At 41.7% G+C, this 24945-nt stretch overlaps 1 protein-coding gene across 1 annotated transcript in view; it reads right to left on the bottom strand.

The window, feature by feature from the left end:
- Window positions 1–24945, bottom strand: part of CHSY3 (chondroitin sulfate synthase 3) — a 141906-nt gene that overhangs the window by 101511 nt on the left and 15450 nt on the right. The gene's annotated exons all lie outside the window — the stretch shown is intronic.

Here is a 24945-nt window from a genome sequence, read left to right as displayed (position 1 = left end):
CCTTTATGTTTTTGCCTCATTTGTGCACAAATACTGGAAGTATCCTGTATCTAGGGATGTCTCTCAATAGGTACTAATGCTTTTAAATTATATATTCAAAATGCTTAGAATGTATCGCAAAGGTTATTGGGACAACCATTCTATCTGCAAGCAATGAGGTGTTGTTATTAGTCATTAGTAGAGTTTCCCTTCTAGTAGCCTTAGCCTTATAGAAAGCCTGCTTGATCACTTTTTTGGGGTATCCTCTTTCCAATAATTGACTCTCCAGAACCCAGGCCTACTTCTTAAAGGATGAGAAAGTGTTGCAATCTCTATGCAGACGTAGCATTTGAGAATACGGTAAACTGGTCTTTAATGTCTTGAGGTGAAAGCTGAGCAGGGAATTCACATCCATTACCTTCCTATATACATCTGTACTGAGGTTGTTATTGATCTTACTGACCTCAACATCCAGGAAATATAACTTATCAAGTCCATACAGCAACTGGAATGTTATAGTAGGATGGATGTTATTCAGAAAGGACTCAAAACAAAGTAGATTGCCCTCCAAGCCTCATTTGTCCAGATGATAAAAATATCATCCAAATAGCTCTTATAAATTGGACAAACCTATGATCATTTAGGATATGGGACTGTTTCAAGACATCCATAAAGAGATTTGCCAGCTCTGGGGCAAGGTAGCATCCCATCGCCACTCCTGATACTTGCCAATAAAACCAGTCTAGAAATTGAAAAAAGTTATTTTTAAGAGCTATTGTGGCTAAATCTTTAAGAAATGTGGTAGGAGGAACAAGAATGGATCTTTTATCTAGCACAATTTCTACAGTTTGTAATGCCTCATCCTGTGGTATACTGGTTTAATTGCAGAGTTTAATTGAAGCCCTATAGTTTAATCCAATAATGGGTGTTCCATCATATACACAAACACAAAGAAGACAAGACATCTATTCCCAAATGATATGCATGAGACAATTCAGATTTTTTAACAGGAATAAATGCAGTTTACAGTCAATCATCTGCAGCCTCACCAAACGTAACATTGACAGATGAATCTCACCCTCAGTAAGGTCCAGGCTTTAAAATGAGCCCTGGAGCACAAAGACTTGATGACACTTTGAAATTTGCGTCAGCAACTCGGGCACTTAGGCTGACATCCCAGGCTATCACCGTGCTGCTGTAACAGTGCTAACATCTACCTTAATGGCTAGTCCTCTTTCCACTGAAGTTAAGGTGGTTCCCAAAATTCGGTCCCTGAGGGCTGCAGGACCTGCAGGGACATATTTTTGGGAAGAACTGTAGGCTTCAGAGGAAGGGGAGATGAGCAAAAACTGTCCCTTTCCCCATGCAATGTTTATTTTATTTATTTATTTATTTGTTCAATTTCTAGACCACCCTTACAGAATAGTTCAGGGTGGTTTAGGAGAATAGCCTGTCTGGGGGCTCCCAGCAGCTTCTACATGTCAAAAATCACTACATGTGATTTGGAACTACAGGCTTGTAGTTTCCATTCTGACTAGCTGAACTCGTGGGATCATGGGCTCACCATTTACTTACATGGGCTAAGTCATGAGGGTAAGTCACTTAGCAGGTAGCATGGGGAAGGTAACTCCAGGTCAAGCTTGCCCAGAAACTGAAAGAGGACTATTCCTCATGCTCTCCTCTCTATTCAAGCACAAATTAGGATGCTGAAATAGACACGAGAAGTTATTCCTCTAAAAGGAGTAACCGAGAACTCCCCCTCTATGTTGGCACAAAAGATTAGCCTTTTGAACTAATCACCTTCCCAGAAAGGAACTGATAAAACTGCAATAGGCTCTTCTTTCTCTGACCCAAGTGGTAATGGCTGGCATGAAGTATGGGAAACACACTTGTTATGGAAAAGAAATCAGTTATCTTTTCTGGGAGGTCTTCCTTACACAAGATAAGCCCTGAGTCCACCTATTCAACGTTTTTACATACGGGTTGTCTAAGCCCTTTCACTTCATTGTGCTCTACAGCAGGGATTCTCAGTGTTGGGTCCCCAGATTTTTATTGGACTTCAACTCCCATAATCTTCAAACAAAGGCCACTGGAGCTACAGATTATGGGAGTTGAAGTCCAATAACATCTGGGGACCCAACATTGAGAATACCTGCTCTACAGCACACCCACTTAGAACTGAACAGGACAGAATGTATTCTTTTGTCCATCATGGATGTTACCCTTTTCAGCAAAAAGTTGTGGTCTGCATTTGGCCCCAGGGGAGATTTCTGCCTATTTCTGTCATAGAGACCACCAAGGAGTGTGTCTCTTCTCTGGATTCACCCATTGCATGTACATGTGTCTGGGCATCAGCTATACCATCCAGCTGTGCTTTGGCCCTCATGCCTGTCCTGCTTTCCACCTCCAGGTTGGCCCTGTCTCCAGGCCCAATCTGTGCAGCATGCCTGGGTGCATCAGGGAACTGGTTTCTTGGGGTCAGACCACCTTTGGACTTTTACTGGCTTCCAGACCTGCGAGTAGCACACGGATCCCCACTCTTGCATCCTGTTTTCCTGTTTGTTCCTGGAGAGAGAGGTCCCTCAGCTGAGCAACAAGTGTCTGACACTCAGTCAGAAAGGACCCATGTATACTAACAAACCTCTCCTCCAAACTCTTCTACTTCCTCCTTGCTCTCTTGCAAGTCTAAAGCTGTTCTCTAAGCCCATTTCTAAGCCTTGAGTTGATTGTAATTTGGACCTCAAGCTAAAACACATCTTCGTGAGCTCCAATTTAGTATTATTGGTACTTTTAATCTTGTTAGTTTTATTAGTTAATATAGTGCTGCTTATTAAATCAAGATTTCATTTCTGTACCCCTAAAACCCTAAACAAGTCAATTATATTTTACCTCAACTCTCTGTCAGTAATTTCCAAGATCGAAGCTTTGTAGGTACTGCAGACTTCCTTTCTCCATATTCAGGATCACCCAAAACACAAATTCATACTCTCAGTTTTGTCCAAAAATGGAGTATTCTACATGAATAAATTTTACAGAAATGGGTTGATATTCATAGTACTTGTTAACATTTAAGATGACAGTTTAAGAGGCAAACAGTTTAAGAGGCAAAACCATATGTCATCTAAAAGGACTTGAAGGGTTTTATGAAGTCTTAAACATATTCCCCCCAAAAAATCTTTCATCAGTTTGGATGTAATTTATTCTCTACTGCATACTGCATTGTAGGGATGTGCACGAAATGGATTTAACATTCCATTCCGAGCTCAGAACAGAATGCAAAATCTGTGGAATGTTCCATCAGAACAACTGGGTGAGCCAGTTGTTCCACTGAGATGACCTCATTCCAACTTAGAATGTTCCAAGTGCCAATTTGGAGACCAAAATGGTGTTTGGAATGCTTGGAACGTTCCAAATCGAATGGGTTTTTCTGTTGTAAGCTTGGAAAGGCCCTTCATTTGAAGGTTGTTCTGTTCTGAACTCGGAACACTCAAAACAGCCCAGTTCTGCACATCCCTACTGTGTTGTGCCATGTTTGCTTTGCATGAATAGATCTTGAAAAATGTCATAAAAGATTTACCTTGTGGTCAATGCATCGAGCATCCTGTCTCATATGGCATTTATTTCATGCTTCAGAGAGGTCAAGAACCCCAGAGAGAAAGTTTATTTCTAGCTTAAGTGGCTGATCTGCGAAGATTCCTATAATGAATTCCCAATACATCCTCTAGGTGCTTCTAAACATATTTTGTTTTTCAAAAGTATGCACTAACAGTTACCCCTCACTCCAGTCCAACAATCCCCCCCATTTTGTCTCTCATAGCCCATCCTTCCCACAACATTCTGGTAATCTTGGTGGGGGGGGTGAGATTGGAGGATTGCCAGAGACCCACAGAGCATCGTAGGGCACTTTATTTTGCCCTTTAAAGCCTTTCCCCCCATGTTTTAAACTAAATTTCAGGGCTCGGGAAACCTAATCCCTGCAATCCCGTTGCCCCAATAACCCAGCTTTCACGGTTTCCATATCCGCAGTTCGGTAATAACAGAGAATGGAACCCTCGTGAAGACTGAAGTTCTCCTGTACCTATACTGGCATCCTATCCTGCTGGATATCAAGCACAAAGTTATATTTTGAGCTTGACTCAAGAAGATTGTTCTTTTACCTTCATTGTAGGCATTCTTCCATTGCTTTTTGAAGAGAAGTTATTTGTTATCAGAAATAGTAGCTGAATTTAGGTTGGATACCTATTACTATTTAATATTTATTCAACAAATCAAATTTGTCATTTTTATTAATTGCTAAAAACAGTATAACGATGCATTTTTTGTCTCTCTTGACATTTGCTATTTGTTTACTACAGAATCAAGAAAGAGACTTAATAATCAAACATCATCTGCCTCACCCTGCTTTCTTTTTTGAACAGCAGTACAGTTGGGGCTTTCCTTCCCAATCTTCAAACACCATCTGCTGTTCCATGACTTTTCATAAGTACACAAGATAATTCCTTTAATTCCTTAGAGGTTGGTTACTATCAAGATCAGTTGAGCGGTTTATGTACAATTTCCCCAAGTCTCGTTAACGTCCATCTGTGTAACTGTAAGTAAGATTTTTATTGTCATTCCTCATTTGCCCTCTTAAAATCCACTCTTAATCAAATTTAAGCTAAAGAGAATGGTTTAGCTGCAATCCTATGCACATGCACATGACAGGAAGTCCCATTATATTAAAGAACTCACAGAATTGTGAGCATTTTTACCTAAGCACACATAGAAGTCATTCACACAATCAAAAACTGTTTAGAAGCTGTGTGTGCTCCCAATTTTCAATTGTATGGAAGCAAGGAAGAAGGAAAACCTGGGTAGCTTTTCCTCCTACTTTGCTTCCACACAATCACTTGTGTGGTTCCACACAATCCCTTCTACCCAGATTTTCCTATTACCTTGCTTCCACACAACTGAAATTGGGAGCACACACAGCTCTCAAACCTGGATAGAAGACAGTTTTTGATTGTGTGAATGACCTCATAGTTTGTGTTTAAGTCTAGCTTTCACACGAAAATCCATTTATGACTTAAATACATAATTCAATCTTTTTATTTTGTTGTATTTTACATGAAATACATATAACCGACATTAATAACTACTTGGCAATTCCGCATGACCAGAACCATAGTTGCCTCATCAAAGAGCCTTTATCAGTCTCTTAATGGGGTCACAAAGTTATTTTATCACAGATTTACCGTTGTTCCTCACAACTTTGTGTGTTCTTTACTATCTATAGAGATCGCCCTCCTATACAGTCTATTTCTGTATATTAGGTTACACTGGCTGGAACCCAGAGTCTCTTTCCTCTTTAGAATTTCTCTTCAATGTAAAGATTAGGAAACAAAACACATTACCCTTTCTCCTATGTCTCCTTACATACACAGACAGCATACTTCACCAAATTCGGCTACACCTTATTTCAAACACAAACACACACACTCTAATCTTACTAATGCAACTTTAGAGGGAAAATGAATTTCTTTAACAGAACACATTGTAAATCAAATGTTAATTATAATTTCAATTTTAGCAATGGCAGTTGAAAAACTTACTGTGGCTTGTTGAATAGAAAGTACAATATTGAAGGGCACTGATAAATTTAAATACAATTGAATGTATTTGATGTTCTGAAATTGTCACTTCTTACTCACTATTCCCTGTCTAATTACTAGTAATTCAAAGTTTTAATCAAGTTAAATGCAGATAAAAGCAAGAAGGCTGCATCTTAACAAAATTCAGTGACTTCTTAGCTAAGAATCCCAAGTACATTTAATGTGTTGTAAGTTTTAGAAGAAGCTTAAATTCAGTTAGATACAAGTTGCAAATAACATCAGTTTAATACGATCACAGTTAGGTGGTGGGAAAGAACCATCCAGAAAGAGAAAGCTATTTTCAATTACCAACTTCCTGGTGTAGCAGTGGACTAATCATAATGCAGCCAGAGGTCTCCTCATTTCTTCAGCATGCAGGAGGGAGAGATTTTTGCTGATCTTCTCTGCCTCCAGGAGCACTCTGTGCCTTGCAAAAAAATATGTCCCTGAAGGTCATGCAGCCCAAAGGGCATAGTTTAGAAAGCAGAGAGCACTGCTGTAGGCAGAGGAGATCAGCAAAAAAATCACACATACCCATGCCTTGAGAAAGTTAGGAAGCTGCACTTAGAAAGAGAGTTAGGAGGATGCACTTCCCACTACTTCCTCACTCCTTTAGGCAGGATGTCAGTCAATGAAGTTACTTATTCTGTTACATCACAAGTAGCAAAGCTACCAAAACCTTGACACAACCAAGGGCCTAAAATCTAATCTTATATTTTAATTTATTGAAATTGTATTGTATTGAAAACAATTGGGGGGAAGTGGCATTTTAGTATATGATGCATTATTACAATATAAACAGCCATTTCAAAAAGATGTCAAACATTGATAAACTTGCTGTGGTGCTTAAGTCAGGTGGAGGCACAACTAAAATTCAGTGAGGCTATTCTCATGATGGGGAAAAACCGGGCTAAGAGTCAAAGGTGGCTAGCCCACCAAAGTAGCCCTCCCCTAAAATGGGGTTAGCAAAGCGAGTGCTCCGCTAACCCCATTTTCTTGGTCATGAGACACTGCAGCGTGGCTCCCTGCCACAGAAACTCATGAGAAGACACCCCCCCAACCGGGAGGCTACAACAAGCTTCCCAGCATTAGGGGTCTCCCCAGAATGCCCCACTCTGCATTCTGGGACTTCTGGGGCCAGGAAGCCCCTGATCCCTGCTGCCCCTACGGGCTCCATGATGGAGCCAATAATTGTGTGGGCAGCTAATCGAGCTGCCCAGGGAGAGCGGAATGCTCATGTGCATTCAAGCCTGCTCTCCCCACACAAGCCCTGCACTGCAGGCTTGAGAGCCTGCAGTGCAGGGCTTGTGTGGGGAGAGCAGGCTTGAATGCACATGAGCATTCCACTCTCCCTGGGCAGCTGGATCAGCCTGGATCAACCTGGCTGTTTCAGGAGACTTCTGCCTGAGCAGTTGGTTGATTTTTATCTTATTTACTAGCTCTGCTTTTTTGTTGTATTGGTTTTTTAAAACTGCTTTTTAATTATGATTTCTAAAATGTGGTTTTGACTAATTTTTGATGTAAGCCACCTTGAACATTTGTCTTTGAAACAGGCAAGATAAATGTCTCCTAATAGTTAAATGAAATGTATGGTCCTCTGTTGCTCTCTTGTAACTACTGGGCAATGTGCAACCAATTTTCCCCAATTTGAATTTTCCCTTTAGAATGAGAAACAGAAATATCTTCAGTTTTGGGCATAAGTTATTTTATTGTATCTAGATGCAGACATCTGGGTACAAAATGCACATGCCTAGTGACAGTTGTTAATGGTACATGCTTAATAGCTGCTTTTCTTGGGCTGAGCCCTCCCTCCACCCAAAACACCACCCACATACCATCTGTCAATTGATATGCATTTGCTAGCTCATGACCTAACAAAAAAGCACAGGAAAGTAATGTTAGTGACAATACCTTCAATGAAATTTAAATCCCACCAAGTGAAAAGATAATATCACATCAAGCAAAATATCCTGTACAAGACATAGAAATGCTGGCTGTATTTTGTGTGTCCTTTTTAATATTAATAGTGCTGCGTTTAAAAATAAAAACAGTATTTTTGTATATACTCTTTTATATTGGTTATATTATTTGTTTAGGGCTAAGCTGTTAGATGTTACAGGTCTTGAGTTAGATATTGAGACTCTCCACACTGCTCAAAGAAGAAGAAGAAGAAAGAAGTTTAGAGTATTTTTATTTTTTTTCCTGGAAAAATGACTGTGACAACCACATAGTTTATGTTGAAGGCATCTGTCTTGCCAAGTGAGGAAGAAGTCTGCCAATATTCATGAATAAGGCTTTAATTCCTATCACAGAGCTTACAACTTCTGAGAACCATACCCAATGCCACATAAAGGCATTTATTCACTATAAAAATCTACGTCTATGGAAATATTTACTACTTTTTCAAGTAGTAGCCATAACACAGGGGTATAACATTGTCCCTCCAGCTGTTGGCCAATAGTCCTTCCAACACTGGTCAATAGTTAGGGATGATGGGAGTTGTAGTTCAACAACAGCTGGAGGGCTGAAGTGGTGCAGCCCTACCATAATACAATCAAAGCCAGCAAAAAAGAAAATCAAATCATACAGATCTTACCATTTTAATCAGATCAATACAATATTCACAAGTTATGTTCAACACTATACAATCTGTGCAGAGTGTACACAGGTGCAGATCTGTACAGAGGTACAGTTATTAACACTCAGTAGAGCAGTGACTTTCCTATCTGTACAGACTGTATTATCCAGAATCCTTGGTAAGAGCAGAAATGTATCACTGGATGCATCACAAGGGACATATTTCCATGCTAGCAGAGAAGTTCTGCAGTCCAGGCAAGCTCTGAAAACAACATCAATTATTTCTATAATGCTTTTCAACAAAAGTTTCCAAAGTGGTTTACACAGAGAAATAATAAATATGTAAGATGGATCCCTGTCTCCAAAGGACTCACAATCTAAAAAGACATGTAAGATAGACACCAACAACAGTCAATGAAGGTACTGTGCTGTGGGTGGACAGGGCCAGTTACTCTACCCCTGCTAAATAAAGAAGCATTTGTACTCTTAAGCCCATGTTTAAGAAAGCACAGAGCACAGGAACTAGCACCACATGGGCACTGATGGAAGAAGCACCATTCGGCATCATCTTGTTCTTTCTTCGAAATTCTGACATGGGATATTCAGATTTAATCTACTTCTCTCTGACGAAATATGCTGATCATAAGAAACTATACATAAGAAGGAGTGAACTGCAATGCAATTATCTTTTAAAATGTGATCAAAAATAATATTTATTACAATAATTAAATTTGTATCCATCAACAAAATTCTGTGTCCAATTCATGCTGGAAATTTACAGCCCCCAGGAATAGCAGTGATGCCATACCCATGCTGATGTTCAGAAATAGTGAAGAAGCCTCTGCTTGGTCACTGGGACTTATGACTCAATAAGTTGACCTGGAAGGGGGGGGGGAAGTCTGGACATGGGCCTCAAATTGTGAGTTGAGCTAGATCCAGGAATTGATGAGGGTTCACATTAAATAGTTTAGTTTCAGCCAGAGCTTCAGCTCAGCCTTGGGAGCTAAGAGTGGAGTCCTCTGATCTGGCTCAACCTCCATTCTGACCTCTGCTTCTCTCTCAGATCCTTTCTCCTACCCAGCCCTTCTGTTTCCCGGCTGGTCACATTGGTATTCCTCTGTAGCCCTCCACTTCGGCCTCTCCACCAACCCTGGTCTCTGACCCAGCTTCCAGACCTCCTCACCCTGGTCAGTTGGCACTGAAACCAGTGCATGTAAGCCTTACCCATGCTATCTGCACAGCTCAATTTTGTAGTATACAGATCATGCAGCTTCTGAACACAGTTGCAGAATTGACAAGGATGGAACTGCATTACGACTAGGGATGTGCGAAACAATTCAGGTACAAAATGATTTGTACCCGAATCTGGCCGATTCAGGTGATTTGTAGACAAAAAAATCACCCCTGTCCTCAACTGCCTAGATTTGGGTACACAACAAATCACCCCAATTCAGACCCAAAAATTTCAGAGATTCAGACCTCCATTTTGTGGCCAACATGGGTTGGGTGGTGGTGCCCAATGAGTGCAAGCTACCAACCAAATTTCAAAGCGATTAGGCAAAGGGGTGATTTTTAAAGAATTTATGAAGTTGGCATGTCTTTGGGGCAGCTTCAGAGGCAGAAGGGTGGGTCAGGTGGTAGTGCCCCAAAGGGTGCCTGCCTGCTACCACCCAGATTTCAAAGAAATTGGTGAAAAGGGTGATTTTTAACTAATTTCTGAAGTTTGCGCATCTTTAAGCTTTTTCCCATAGGGAATAATGGAGATTTCAGCAGCCCCATAACACCACTTGGGGGCACCAGGGTGCACAAGTGTGAGTAGTAGTGTAGTGCACATAGGGTGCTAACCACTCCCAAATCCACAAGCCCATGGGGCACTAGGTCTTGTTGTTTCTGAGGTGTTCTGAGAGTAGATTCTCTGGTAGGAAATGAGAGTGGATTCAACACTGCTCCCGGGACCTTTTTTTTTGCCCCAAATTGATTCAGAAAATTTGGGTACAAATCGAATCTGGGGTGATTCAGAGGCAGATTCAGACACAAAACAAATCAAGGGTGATTCAAATACAAATCAAAATGAAAAAATCAATTTGTGCACATCCCTAATTACGACCAAAGAAATACATTACAAAGACAAACATTTTAATTCACAAAGATTGTTTTTTAAAAAAAAAGTTCAGATGGTGATTGTGGGACCAGGGTTGATTTGATTTGAATGAAATTGATTTAAATCATGATAGAATCTTCTGACTAGTGATTTAAAGTGTGATTTAAATCATTAAAATTTAGTCCTGTGGAGCGATTTAAATCATGATTTAAATGGCTCCACAGGACTAAATTTTAATGATTTAAATCACACTTTAAATCACTAGTCAGAAGATTCTATTTAATCATCATTGTCTAGTAAAAGGGCATTCTTGTTGTCTAATCTAAACGTAATACATATTCTTGGATAGATGTGAGCTTCATTTTTAGAAAGTAGGCAGTTACTTGCTATAATAGGTAAACACATCTCATAATACTGTTTCATTCGGGCAACCAGACCTTGCATTTCTTTATTGTACTGTTTGCATTTCACATGTATGCCTGTCTTATCCACAGGAACTTCATTAACATATTCCCCAAAAGAGTCTGCTGAGATGCATAGGCCGTGTTTCTCTTCTACAATGGATAATAAACTTCAAAAACGTTTCCTCGGGACTGCATCAATATGTTCTGTTCACTTTTAGTTTCACTTTCTATTCTCCTCACCTATCCTTTGCATTTATATCCAGACTCTTCCTCCTCATTCAGATCTACTCCATCCTCCCACATTCTCTATTCATTAATTGGCCTTCTTTAGACCAATCCAGACATTATGCTGTACAAGTGTACAAATATCTGTACACATGTTTATATGAAAGACTGTACCTGTATTCATTTTAAAAGCGAACAAGTCTTTCAATTACAGGCCCTTCAATTACATGGTACAGATAGGAATAGGGGTGTGCACAGAACCACTCTGGGCAGTTCGGTTCAAATTTGAAATAAACTGCCAGTCTGTGAACTGAATTCATTTTAATGATCCATTCATGAGACTATAACTTGACAAAATCCTGCTCCAATTTTAATCCTATAGTAGTCTCTTAATAGCCTTTCTGGAAATATGTGCTATCAATCCTGATCGTCTGTTTTAAGTCTCACTATTTGCGATCAGTAGCTTAAAGCTTCATTTCTTCTCTGTTCATATATGAAGTTTAACAACCCAAAATTTTTTCTAGTTTCCATCTACGCAGGACACCTAGGCCTATTTAATGATGTCATCTAAGACTACAAACATGCAACAGTATGGGTAATCCTACAAACTGCACACCTGACAAGCCATTTGTTATTTCTAAGGAGGTATATGTCTACAGTTGTTAGATGTCAATGGCTGACATTCTAACGAAGCAGACACACTTAGAGGGACTGCAATGACGTACCGGGGTTTTCACGTAGCTCACTCAGTATCTTTGCGTGTGAACAGTTGCACTAGAACCCTTAGAATTTGAAGTGCTGTCTGCCCTCTGAAAGGGCTCTGCAAGATTAAATACTGAGGGTCAGCAACTTGTTTCAAATCATGCAGAGCCCTTCCAGAGCGTGGGGAATGCTGTGAACTGTAAGGGCTCTGGTTTGCATGCACAGAAGGTCTGGGGCAGACGTATGCTGGCTCCTGGAACATCCCCGCAATCCCTCAAAGTTTGCCTGCTTCTTTAATCAGAATATCAGTCCGTGTTCTTGTTTAATATAAAATAATGCTACATAATGAAGCAATATTCCTTTCCTCATTACTTTTCGTTAGAACCAGTTCATAATGGTTTTGCAATCTTACAGTAATATAATACTATTTTAGAAAGGGGGGGATCATTTTCTCATCCCTACATCTTCCACCAGGTACTTACACTAGTGCTTTTCTTAACAGGCATGCAAGAAAACACCATGTACTACCATCAATTGTTCCATTTATAAACTAGAAATATTTCATTTTAAAATATGTGATTCTCCCTAACCACCATAAAACCCTGATACTAAATGTGTTGTTTTTAGCAAAAGATCCAAGCATTTACTGAAAGCTGTAAATAAATAAATGAGTAAAGATGAAGAGACAAGATCCTATTATGCAGTGCTATGAAACAGGGACACCGAGTTACTCTTGATTTACAAAGAGAGCATTGTCAATGTACTTCTTAATTTTGCCACCTCCCAAAGTATAACTGGCAAATATCACACCCTTGTGTAGGTCAACATTTTAACATGCTGTATACACCAAGAAACTATTTTTTAGTGAAAGTGAGCTAATGCCTCATGCTCAAATATAGAGTTAGTTTAGCACCAAGAGCCGATTCATACTTTATACACACAATTTCATAGTTTTATTGCTGCAGTGAAACACACAAGGTTTAAACTGGAGAAATGAGTCTACAATCATACATGTGCAGGACAAACTCAGCAAATCATGTGTCCACTGCATGCACTCAAATGCTGAAGGTCCTGAGATCTAATTACTCATTTGTCTGCTTCCTAGAGCAGACAAGCCCACAGTTCTGAGTAAAGTGTGAATCAGCCCTAACTCTGAACATCGATTTCACATAGAATCAGAACCAAGTTAGACAGTGCATACAGATGCACATTAACACTCTGCCTAAGGGTTTGTTTTAGTTTGTTTAATGAACATTTTGTTCACCACTCTGGGCTCTATGGAGAAAGGACAAGATATAAATGGAAAAATAAAGAAATAAAATGAAAAGCAGCCTCCATAGACCAAGATCTTGAGTCAGGGGTGCAACTGGGGGTTTAAACCTTTCCCTGCTAGCAATTTTTCTGTTCCAAGAGGGTTCCAATACCGCCAGAAGCACCACTTCATCTCCACCACCAGTGCTCCGTTGATGCCTGTCCTCTCTGCTTCAATGTGGCGGCTTAAGGAAGGGGGTGGGGGTGGGGGGGACAGAAGACTGAAGGGGGGGAAGCAATGGGCGAGCAGGGGGAGCCAGGCCGAGTGCCAAGCAGGGGGCAGAGCAACTGACGAGTGCAAAGCAGGGGGGAGGAACGAGCGAGCAGCGAGCAGGGGAGAGAAACTACAGAGGACCAAGTGGGGGGGGAGAGCAAAGAGCGAGCGGGTTGAAGGAACGGTCGAGTGAAGTCTCTGCAGAGAATGCCGAGCTGGGGGGAAGGCTGAGTGAGCAAGCCCTTCTGCCGTCCTGACAAGTCTCTGGACTGTGAAGGCCAAGTGCATTAGTGCAGAGATGCTCTGTGCAGGTTCAGCTTGTACTGAATATTAATCTTGCATGAAAAGTGGCCCTCTGCCAAGGAGCAAGGGAGGCTTTACACAGAGGAATAGGTCAAGGGAAAAGCACCACTAATAATCACACATAACATAGGTAAATTTAAGATTATACTTGAGTTTAGAGGGCTGCAATTCTCTCAGTTCAGCAAAATTTTAATGCCAGCCAACATACATTTGTGGTACACCAAATCACTATAGGGTTGTTTGGTTTACAAGGCCAAAATGACATTTTCTGTGATGCCAAAATTAGTAAGTACAGAGCAATTTTTATTTCTCTCATTCTGACTTTTCTAATTTTGAAATTTATAGCTGTCACAAGAGGGGGAAGTGAAAGAGACATTGGTCTTACCTGTGAAGGGTTCTTTTTTGCAGTGTCTGAGGTCATCCTTCAGAATGGGTTGTGTGCCAATCATGCCTCAGGAAGACAGGAAGTGCAGTTTTAAAGTTAATTGGGAATATCCAGTATAGGCTGAAGGCACCAAAAAACCCAAGTTCTGGAACTGTCACGCTAAGTATACAGATTAGATTTTAAAGGTTAGCAAGAGAGTGTTTAGGGGAGTAAGCAGAAGATCGACCAAATTAGAAAGAAGTGGCAAGGGGAGGGACGCAGGGGAGGACGACAAGAAGGTGCCATTGCGAGCAGCCGAGCAGGCGGTGAAAACGGGGCTGCTGGCCTCCTCGCGAGAAGGATGAGAGCTGCCAGCAGAGAGGGCAGTGAGGGAGACTGGCTGAAGGGATGGGAAGATAACTGGCTGAGCCCTGAAATGGAGGGAGAGTAAGGTAGAACTAGAAGGGGGAGAAGGGGCTGAAGGGGGGGAGTCAGGGAGAACTAGGGGCGCAGACGCTCTGCACCCAGTCAGCTACTTAGTTTTATTTCTGCTGCAATTACGGAGGTCCAATAGTCTCCTCAGGTCAACTGCAGTGCCCGATTCACAGGGGAGGCCAGACAGTGTGCTCCTCATCTTTTCTGATCGTCTTCTTAGTTACTGTTTTAAGAAGGCTATGGAAGTGCATAAATCTTGACAAACTGGAGTGAGCCAGGAGGATTCCATCAAGAGCTCCTACCTTTCTCGCCAGAAGTCAAACATGGGTTTACTGCTCATAGATGCTGTATAGGCTTTAATCATCCAAATGTTACTGAAACTGTGGTGAAAACATTTACTTTGTTCATGCATAACACAAACAAGCAAAAATGGAGCACAAAGGTATTTCAAAGCAAACACTTTAAAATATACATTTTATCTAACTTCACATTGAACTAATCTGCCTGAACACAGGGCTCCTTAAAATACAAAAATTTCAAGAAACCCAATAAAATTGTGAAGTAAAAAAGCTTACAATGCTAGTCAGTCATACTGATCACATGGAAACCCTTCCCAGCCCCCTCAATCAGACAAATTCAAGTTTTAATTAGTTTTTTTTTTCAATCCAAGAGTGTCTTTCTATATATAAGCAAGCACAAGTACATTCAAACAACCCCAGAACCAAATGTTCCTAAAGCCAGGGAGGGGAATCCTAACAAATTGACAAGCCAGCATACACCAGCACAATCTTCTTTGCCTCTAATAGGAGAGAAAAAGATTATAGTTAGAGTTTATAAAACCCTAGCTATGTTCCAGGACTAGTGATCTGTAACTACCAACAGTTCTAAATTGTTTTAGCTTGCAAATGTGAAATCCAAAAAGTATGAATCTGGTGTTATCTAGCTATTTTTGAATGCTTGTTCCACTTTTCCAACACTCCTTTTAAATGTTACAACTTATTAAGCGATGACAGCTCAATTGACTATACTAAACAGTATAGGTAACTGGGAGAGTCGTTTTGTTTTGGGGGACTCAAAGTATAAATAACTGTCAATATATCTATATCGGAAGGAGACTGCAACAGTTATTTATACTTTGAGGTCCCCCCCTCCCAAACAAAACAACTCTCTGTTACCTATACTGTATACAAGGTTTTCTCAGGAAACTAACTGGATTCCAATGTTTATTCTACTTTCCTATCAGTACTATCCTGACAAGACTACTTTTCAAATCCACATGGCAATTTAAATTAAAGTGTAGGGTTGCAACAGTGACCCCTCCTACCAGGGTCTGAACACTGCCGTGATTGAGGGCTCCAGGGAGGGAATCCAAGTAGGAGGGCGCAGCAGCATGGTTGTCGTTGTGAGCTCAGAGCCAAATGAGGCCAGAAAGGCAGGCCATGGCCCAGCAGAGAGAGGACTGACCGAACCCTCATAAGAGTTCAAGATCCCACAGGACAGCACCTCGGCCTCTCGTAAAAGACTTGTAAAGCTTGTGGGAGAGCTATTTAAAACTAAGGCCAATGAGCGGCCTGTCACAGAGGACATGTTGGCTGAGGAGCCCAGAGGAATCCTAAGCTGAACAGAGAGAAAAAGAGAGTGAGAGCAACTAGGAGCAGCAAGCACAGCAAGAGAGCGAGACAGGGGGCTAAGGTGAAGCTAACCTTTCCACTCCTCTGTTACCTCTATCACATGTTGAGGCCTTGAGCACCTACCCACCAGGATAATAACTGACTTCAATGCCCAGGGGCATTACATACAGTTATATTTCATTATGTTCCCGCATATTCCTCAAAGTGATAATGGGGAGCTTCACACATATCATGACAAATATGGTTGCAACGAGAGATGTAAAATTTCTAGAAATTTTGTAACTTGGTGAGGAGAAATGGGAGTTTTCTGGGGTCTCCTGCAGACAAAATGGTGGCAGAAAGTGACCTCCCCAGTCACTTCTGCCCTCTAGGAACTGTGGATATGTGGGTTTCAACCCTCTAGTATCCAGTATTTCAAAAACTTGTAATTTGTGGAATACACATGTATTCCCACGTATCCACAGTTCTTAGAGGGAGGAAGTGACCGGGGAGGTCACTTCCTGCCACCATTTTGTCTACAGGAACCATTTTGTGGTTCATTTGTAAAAAAAAACCCACCATTTCTTCCACAATTTTTGTAGTGGGGGGCCATTGCTGGGCACAAGGAGACCTCATGGAGTATGGTAGAGTAATGCCTTTCTGGGTTTTTTGTTGGTTTTTTGCTGTTTCTGCCATTTTTGCCATCCAGGAAATTAACCCCATTTTCCATAGGCACAATGCCACATTACTTCTGGTTTTGTTACTAGCATTAGTAGGCGAGGAATGGAACCCACACAAGTAATGAGGATCAGTTCCAGTTTGTGATTCCTGAGGATGTGGACAAGCTGATTGAAGCGGTGTGGCCTACCACCTGTTCTCTTGACCCTTGCCCGACATGGCTTATACTATCTAGCAGGGGGATAGTTGTAGGAGGCCTGGTAGAGATTATAAATGCATCTCTGAGGGAGGGAAGGATGCCTCCTTGTCTTAAGGAGGCAATTATTAGACCACTTCTAAAGAAGCCTGCCTTGCATCCCTCAGAGTTGAGTAACTTCAGGCCTGTCTCCAACCTTCCATGGTTGGGCAAGGTAATTGAGAGGGTCGTGGCTTCCCAGTTCCAGACAGTCTTGGAAGAAACTGATTATCTAGACCCACTTCAGACTGGCATTCAGGCAGGCTATGAGGTGGAGACTGCCTTAGTCAACCTGATGGATGATCTCCAATTGGAAATTGACAGAGGAAGTATGACTCTGTTGGTTCTTTTGGACCTCTCAGTGGCTTTCGTTACTATTGACCATAGTATCCTTCTGGAGCCTCTGAGGGGGTTGGGAGTGGGGGGGCACTGCTTACGCTCTTGGGCAGGTTCCAGATGGTGTCCCTTGGAGACTGCTGTTCTTCAAAATCTGAACTTTCATATGGTGTCCCTCAGGGCTCTGTATTGTCTCTGATGTTGTCTAACATCTACATGAAACCACTGGGAGAGATCATCAGGAGATTTGGTGCAGGTTGCTATTAGTATGTGATGACACTCAAATCTATTTCTCCATGTCAACCTCATCGAGAGAAGGCATAATCTCCCTAAATGTCTGCCTGGAGGCAGTGATTGGCTCGATGAGGGATAACAAACTGAGACTGAATCCAGATAAGATGGAGGTACTTATTGTGCAGGGTTGAAACTCAGGAGAGAAGTTTGATCCATCTGTTCTGGATGGGGTCACACTTCCCCAGAAGGAACAGGTGCACAGTCTAGGGGTGATTCTGGATCCGAGCCTCTCCCTGGTGTCCCAGGTTGAGGTGGTGGCCAGAGGTGCCTTTTATCAGCTTTGGCTGATACGTCAGCTGAGTCCATTTCTTGAGATAAACGACCTCAGGACAGTGGTAACATATGCTGGTAACCTCCAGACTGGATTACTGTAATGCGCTCTATGTGGGGCTGCCCTTGTATGTAGTCCGGAAACTACAGCTGGTTCAGAATGCGACAGCCAGGTTGGTCTCTGGTTCATCTCGGAGAGACCATATTACTCCTGTATTGAAAGAGCTACACCGGCTGCTGATAAATTTCCGGGCAAAATACAAGGTACTGGTTATTACCTATAAAACCCTAAATGGCTTGGGCCCTAGGTATTTAAGAGAATGTCTTCTTCGTCATGAACCCCATGGCCTATTGAGATCATCAAGAGAGGTCCGTCTGCAGTTGCCACAGGCTCGTCTGAGTGCAGGGAATAATACAGTAATATAATCCTGTGTACCTCTTATTATCATATTCTTTTTCCCACTGGTAGGCCTGCTGAAGCTAAATGTACTGTGATGAGTGAAATATGTTTGTGAATAAGCATAATAAATTATTAGAAATGGCTGCATTTCTAATACCCCTTGAAACATAAGTTTGACTCCTATCAGTCACAGGCTATGTTTAAAACAGCTTGCTTGCGTGGTAGTTCACAAAAATTTGTATGAGGTTTTTGTCGTGGTACTCATAAAGGAAAAACTTGTAGTGGTCCTCATAAAGGAAAAGGCTGAGAACCACTGCATTATATAAAACCAGCATAACTAAATAAGCACAATAAAACTTGTTGCTATAAAAGCTGTTTTCTTTAAAATAAAAGGACTACACTGGAAATGGTACAGAAGCACAAAGAATTTATAATATCCAAATTCCACCTTATAAAGGCTACACCTTTTCATTCACTGGCGTGATAACACATTTGTCTTAATTCCAACAGCCTGGCAATTGACCAGTGCATCCTTACTGCAATGGCTATTATTTGGATGCTTTATCAGAAATTTTCAAAAGTATTATATGATCACTTCCCAGAGACATAACGTTACCCTGTCTGAAATACAAGGCAGCCCAACTTGGGCAAAATGGTGATATGAATCAAATTTATGCTCCTTTTGAAAGTATCTATTAGCAGAGATCACTAGGACTACATTTTCGCCCTTAAATTTTGCCCTTATACCTCTTAAAATATTGTACCTTACATCAAAGAAGACTAAGGTAGCAATCCCCTTTGAAATCCCCTCTGAAATCAGCAGGCCTTACTTCTGGGTAAGCAGGGAGGAGAACTGGTCTTGTGACAGCAAACATGAATTGTTCCCTTTGCTAAACAAGGTCTGCCATGGTTTGCATGTGAATGGGAGACTACATGTATGAGCAATGTAAGATATTCCCCTTAGGGGATGGGACCACTCTGGGAAGAGCATCTGCATGCTTGCATGCAGAAGGTCCCAAGTTCCCTCCCTGGCATCTCCAAGATAGGGCTGAGAGGGACTCCTGCCTGTAACCTTGGAGGAGCTGCTTTCAGTCTGTGTAGACAATACTGATGGAACAATGGTCTGACTCGACATAGGACAGTGTTCTCTGTTCCTATAGTTAAGATGCCACTGCACATATGAAATTGTAAGGTGTTCTCCTATTGGGATCTAAGGCGTCAAGCCAAAGAATAATATTGACAAAGACACAAGTTTTTTTCTCCTCCCACTCCCCAATAAAATTCATAATTCACTCCTGCCTGAAAGTTGAGTAGATCTATGACTGGCAAGTACCCACACAGTGGACTGCCTGGGAACTTTGTGTACATCACTCCAAGATCCTTAGGAAAAGAGCATAAGGTATAAATATAAGTAGCAAAAGAAATATAACAAATAACCATTTGTACACTTGCAAGAGCTGTTGCTCCACCAAGTTGCTCTGGACACACGGTCCCTTTCCAGCATCTCTCCAGTGGTTTAAAGAAAACCAGTATAACACAGCCAAGGCTTGAAATTAATATAGGCAACAATGATATAACTATATAATCTGGTTTCCAATCTCACACTAAACCCATGACAAGGTAGTGGTAATTTCATCCCATAACGGAACATATAGATGGCCAAAGAAATGTGCAATGTTCATTTTATTTAGTGATTGTAATGTGGCTGTTCTCAATCATACAGAACAGAAAATCAAGGATGATTTTCTTCTATAGTGACTAATTCTTGGTTAATCACTATAACGCACCCAGAACAAGTAATTTCCCTAGAGCAAGTAAATTCACCACAAGACACTCCTGCTTCCACAGCTGAAGCCAACCAGGCAGACTACACAGCTCCTCACACTGGTCCAACTGCCCTCCCAGTCAGCCATGAATTTCACTAGAGAATAAGCATAGACTGAAACTTCCTGCATATATGGATTGTTGGCATTCATTGTGCAGCATTTGGACTATTTAATATTTATACATGGCTTTTAAAAATGATCTTCCCAAAGTGGCTTACAGTTAAAAGATATGAAAGAGTTTTTTTAAAAATCCAGATAAAACTATAAAAGATCAAACAAGACAACAAACAACATAAAATCTGTGATGCCAGTTAAAAGCATGATCAGTATAATTCAGTTCAGAACCAATGGCAGAAATTTGCATTAGAGGTGCAGAAGCAATACGTGCAGAGTGGCTCTGCAGCATTTAAGCAATCAGTGTCTCACCGTGTATGCAGGCTGGGCAGTTTTTCCTGATCTCCCCTTCCCCCACAGAAGCTCTCTTTAACATGCGAAAACATATCCATGGGGGCTGCTTATGGGAAAGGGAGAGATTGACAAAAATCCACCACCCATGCCCCCCACATCTGCAAATTAAGAGACTGGTTTACTAAACATAGAGGAGGCACTTTCAACATAGCACCTCCACATCATTAGTGAAGATTAGTGAGGATTGGGCAACAAAACACGCTCCCCATAGATATGAGGACTATTTACCTTGGAGAGTCTTAAAGGCCTATCTTTTTAGCCTGGCTTCTAATGATATCTAGTTTAAAATTTAATTTTAATGAGTTTTGATCTGTTTTAAATGTTTTCTGATTTTAACTGATTTATTATGTGTTTTTATTTTATTTTAATGTAAACTGCCCAAGCCACTATAGGAAAGGTGGTATATAAATTGAATGACTGACTGAATGAATAATAAAATGGCCAATGAAGTAGGGATGTGCAAACAGTTTCAAACTTGAAACGCTGCAAACTGAAACGGGCCATTTTGAGTGTCTTGCGCTTTAAACAAAATGCCCTTTAAATAAAGGGCCTGTTTTGAGCTCAGAACAAAACAACCATTTTGATTTGAAACATTTTGATGTTTCGAAAGCCATTTTGGAGGCCAGTTTTTCCCTTGTTGATTGGTTTTATGGCACTGGCTTCTGACTGGCTTGCGATCTCCTTTATTCTCAGCTGGCTTGTTATCAAAGAAATCAAGTGTTGTCATGAGCAACTGTGCCCCCACTGGCTGGGGGAACTGAGGAGGGAGAGGGAGCCGAGAGGAAGGTGTTTCAAAATGTAGGAATCCTATCCTATATTAAAAATGTAGGATCCTATGGGGGTTTTGGGGAGAGGTTAAACATTTGATTAAAACTGCCTGCTTGCCCATTTCTTTTGTGGGTTGGGTGGTAGCAGGTAGCACCCACCACGCCCTACCACCCAACCCACTTTGGTGTCCCTAGGAACTACCCATGGGGAACAATGGGGTGTTTCAAGTTTCCCCATTTCCCCCTATGACTGAAAAACTTGAAATGTTTCGAGGTTTTTTCTGTTGGAACAACCAGGTCAACCACTGTTACGACAAAACATTTCAACCGTCTGCATTTTGTTTCAAGCGCCAAACAAGATGCAAAATCCATTTTGTGCACACCCCTAAAATGCAGTTTAATGTAAGTAAATGTAACATAGTTCACATTAGTGGGCAGGGAAAGCCCCAACTTCAAATACTGATAGGGCCTGAGCTGCTGATGACTGACGAGGAGAGGGATCTTGGGGATATGGTGGACAGCTCATTGAAAGTGCAGTCTCAGTGTGTGGCAGCTATGAAATAGGCAGATATGCTGCAGCTATAGTTGGAGTACTGGATACATTTCTGGTCAACACATCCCATAAGGAATATTACAGAACTGGTAAAGGTACAGAAGAGAGCAACCACGATGATTAGGGACCAAAAGCATCTTCCTTATTAGGCAAGGCTACAGCATCTATTACTTTTTAGTCTGAGGTGGGGCGACAACTAAGGGGACACATGATAGCTGTCTATAAAATTATGCAATGCCATGTAGAGAGTAGATAGAATGAAATGTTTCTCCCTCTCTCACAACACCAGAACTAGGGGTTATCCCATGAAACTGATTGCAGGGAATTTTGGAATGGAAGAAGGGAAAATCTTTTCCACAGAATGCATAATTAATCTAAGGAATTCTCTGCCACAAGTTGCAGTGATGGCCACCAATTTGGATGGCTTTAAAAGGGGCTTACATAAGTTCATGGAGAACAGTTCCATCAATGGCTACTAGTCTTGATGGCTATAAGCCACCTCCAGCCTCAGAGGCAAGAAGCCTATAAATACCATTTGCAGGAGAGCAACAGGAAGAAAGTGGCCATGCCCTCACCCTTTGCCTGTGGGCTTCCCAGAGGCATCTGGTGGGCCACTGTGGGAAACAGCATGCTGAACTATATAGACCTTGGGCTTGATCCAGCAGGGTTGTTCTTAGTGATTATTCATCGGCCAATGTCAGTTAGAGCCAAGTGAAATAAAACCACCTTGAAGGAGTGTTTAAAAACAGCAAGTGTTTCTCAATTTTAATAAATAAGGAGTTTCATAATTGTGGCATCACAACTGAAAAAGCCCTGTACCCAGGTGGTTTCATTAGTGAATACATTAATTATATTGAATGAAATGCCCAGAAATCATGTATATAATAAACTGAGTACTATTGTGCACGGAATACAGTGCACAATTTATATATGTAAACACCACCACAAACCCTCTAGGAAACTATTCATCACTGTCCTTTAATTTATAGAAGAAAATGCCAGCCCTGTGCAGTTCTTAAAGCATAAGATTAAAAATACCATCAAACAGGACACTGTTTTTTCACCCTTATCTTATCATTCAATATGAACTGACATTTCAACAGCATAAATTTTTTTAGATTGGATGACGCATAACAATGCCTACATCACAGTAACCTCGCAAAAAAGATGGCACAAAAAGCAATACAAGCACACTGGTGCAAATTCTTAAGACCAAAATGCTAAACACACCACCACTACTTGACAGTACAAATACACACTAGCTAGGCCTCTTCACATGACCCTCTGTGGGTTGGTAGGAGGGTCAGAGAGCTCCTATCCCAGTTGCAGCAGATAAGAAGAACCTCTGTTTGAATCAGCAAAACCTGGAAACACATGACTAAACCAGCCCAATGTCCACTGCTGAAATCAGGGTTTTATTTATTTATTTTTACATTTATATCCCGCTCTTCCTCCAAGGAGCCCAGAGCGGCTCCTTGTGTTCTCCTCACAACAACCCTGTGAAGTAGGTTAGGCTGAGAGAGAAATGACTAGCCCAAAGTCACCCAGCTAGTATCATGGCTGAATGGGGATTTGAATTTGGGTCTCCCCGGTCCTAGTCCAGCACTCTAACCACTACACCACACTGGCTCCACATTGGAAGCATGCAAAGTCCTCCAAAGGCCTATATATCGGCAGCTGCCCTCTGATTGGCCATGAAGGAGCCAGAAAGCAGGCCCAGCCTTGCTGAAGCAGCTGCAGATCACAAAGTGTGCTTTGGAAGGAGTTGCCAAAAACATCCATTTTTGGCAGCCCATGTAGCCACGGGTTTCTATTGTTTCCAGGCCTGCTCGTCCCGGTAGCTGAATAGAAAAGGTAAGTGCATCCACACTAGGAATGAGCCCGAAGCATTTCAGCGCCTCTTTGGAGAGGCACTGAAACACTTTGGCTCCCTTGCGCCGAAACATTTTGGTGCAGGGCAATGGGTTCCCTTAAGAGCCCCCACTGCCCTTCTGCGGCGCTGTTTAAATGGAAAAACCTCTGTGCAAACAACAGCTTGTGCCGCTTACCCCTTTAAAACACTGCACCTCGGCAATGGGATGCATCCCCCGGCATCCCTTGCATGGCATTGGCACTAAATGGCATCGACTCACACGCCGACACCATTTACATGCTGTCACTGCACGAGGGATGCCAGGGGACGCATCCCATCGCCACAGCATGGCATTTTAAAGGGGCAAGTGGCACAAGCTGCCGCTTGCACAGAGGTTTTTCCATTTAAACAGCGTTGCAGTGAGGCGGTGAGGGCTTGGAGGACGAGCAGGTAGGACCTGCCCACCTCCTCTTTAAGGGAACCCCTCGCCGCCCTTGGATGTGCACTGAAGCAATTCGGTGCACATCCCTAATCCACACAACCAGAGAAGCAAGGTACAAGAGTTCTCTTCTCCTCCTACCTTGGGTTAAGAGCAGGGAACAAAAGCTTGGCAAACCTGCTTTGAGCAACCTGGGCTGGAGAATTTTCACGAGTTCACATAACCATGCAAACCAAGGTACAAGGCCTCCTACCTGATTCAGGGAGAAGTTAAAATGGTGATAGAGGCCTCCAACCCTGATGCTGATGGTTGTGTTAACAGGCCTAATAGTTTAATGAAATTTACATTTATAGTGGCACTATATCTCTATTTCCAAAATCCTCTTTTATTCAAACACAAGGAAGGCCACCACCTTCACACCCTGCTTGAGAGCTTCCAAAGGCATCTGGCTACTCACACAATTGAAAACTTGAGAGGTGTGAGGAGAAACATTAAAACCCCCACACAGCAGAGTATGCTCTGGTGGTAAAGAAGTTGAGCCCAGGTGATTATCTGAAGACAGTAGGCTGAGTTTAAAAAACCAATAAAGATGTATTCAGAAACTGAAGCATCACATACTGAGAGAGAGCCATCAGATACTGGATGTTGGCTTCCCTGTTGTACAGATTTCCAGTATACTCCTTCCATATCTGTTTGATCTTCTCTGAATCAGTTACTCTCTGTCCTCTGACATCCCTTAACATACCAATTCGAGGCTGGAACCTCCTTCTGAGTTCAGAGATCTTTTGGAAAACTTTCCTTGTTTTTCCGTGTCTATTTCCATCCTCAAGGGTCTTTACAGCTGTCATTGTAATACTGCTCCTTATCTCTTCTAACAGCTTTCTGAAATTCCCTATTAAGTTACTTTGTGAGGTCTTTATCTTTCTTGAGGTATATGCTTTCTTCCATTAAGATATACTCCTAGTAGGGTTA

The sequence above is a fragment of the Hemicordylus capensis genome, chromosome 2, assembly GCF_027244095.1.
Source record: "Hemicordylus capensis ecotype Gifberg chromosome 2, rHemCap1.1.pri, whole genome shotgun sequence".
Taxonomy (NCBI): Eukaryota; Metazoa; Chordata; class Lepidosauria; order Squamata; family Cordylidae; genus Hemicordylus; species Hemicordylus capensis.
The sequence above is the reverse complement of the archived record's forward strand: the minus strand, read 5'-3'. Positions and strand labels throughout refer to the sequence as shown.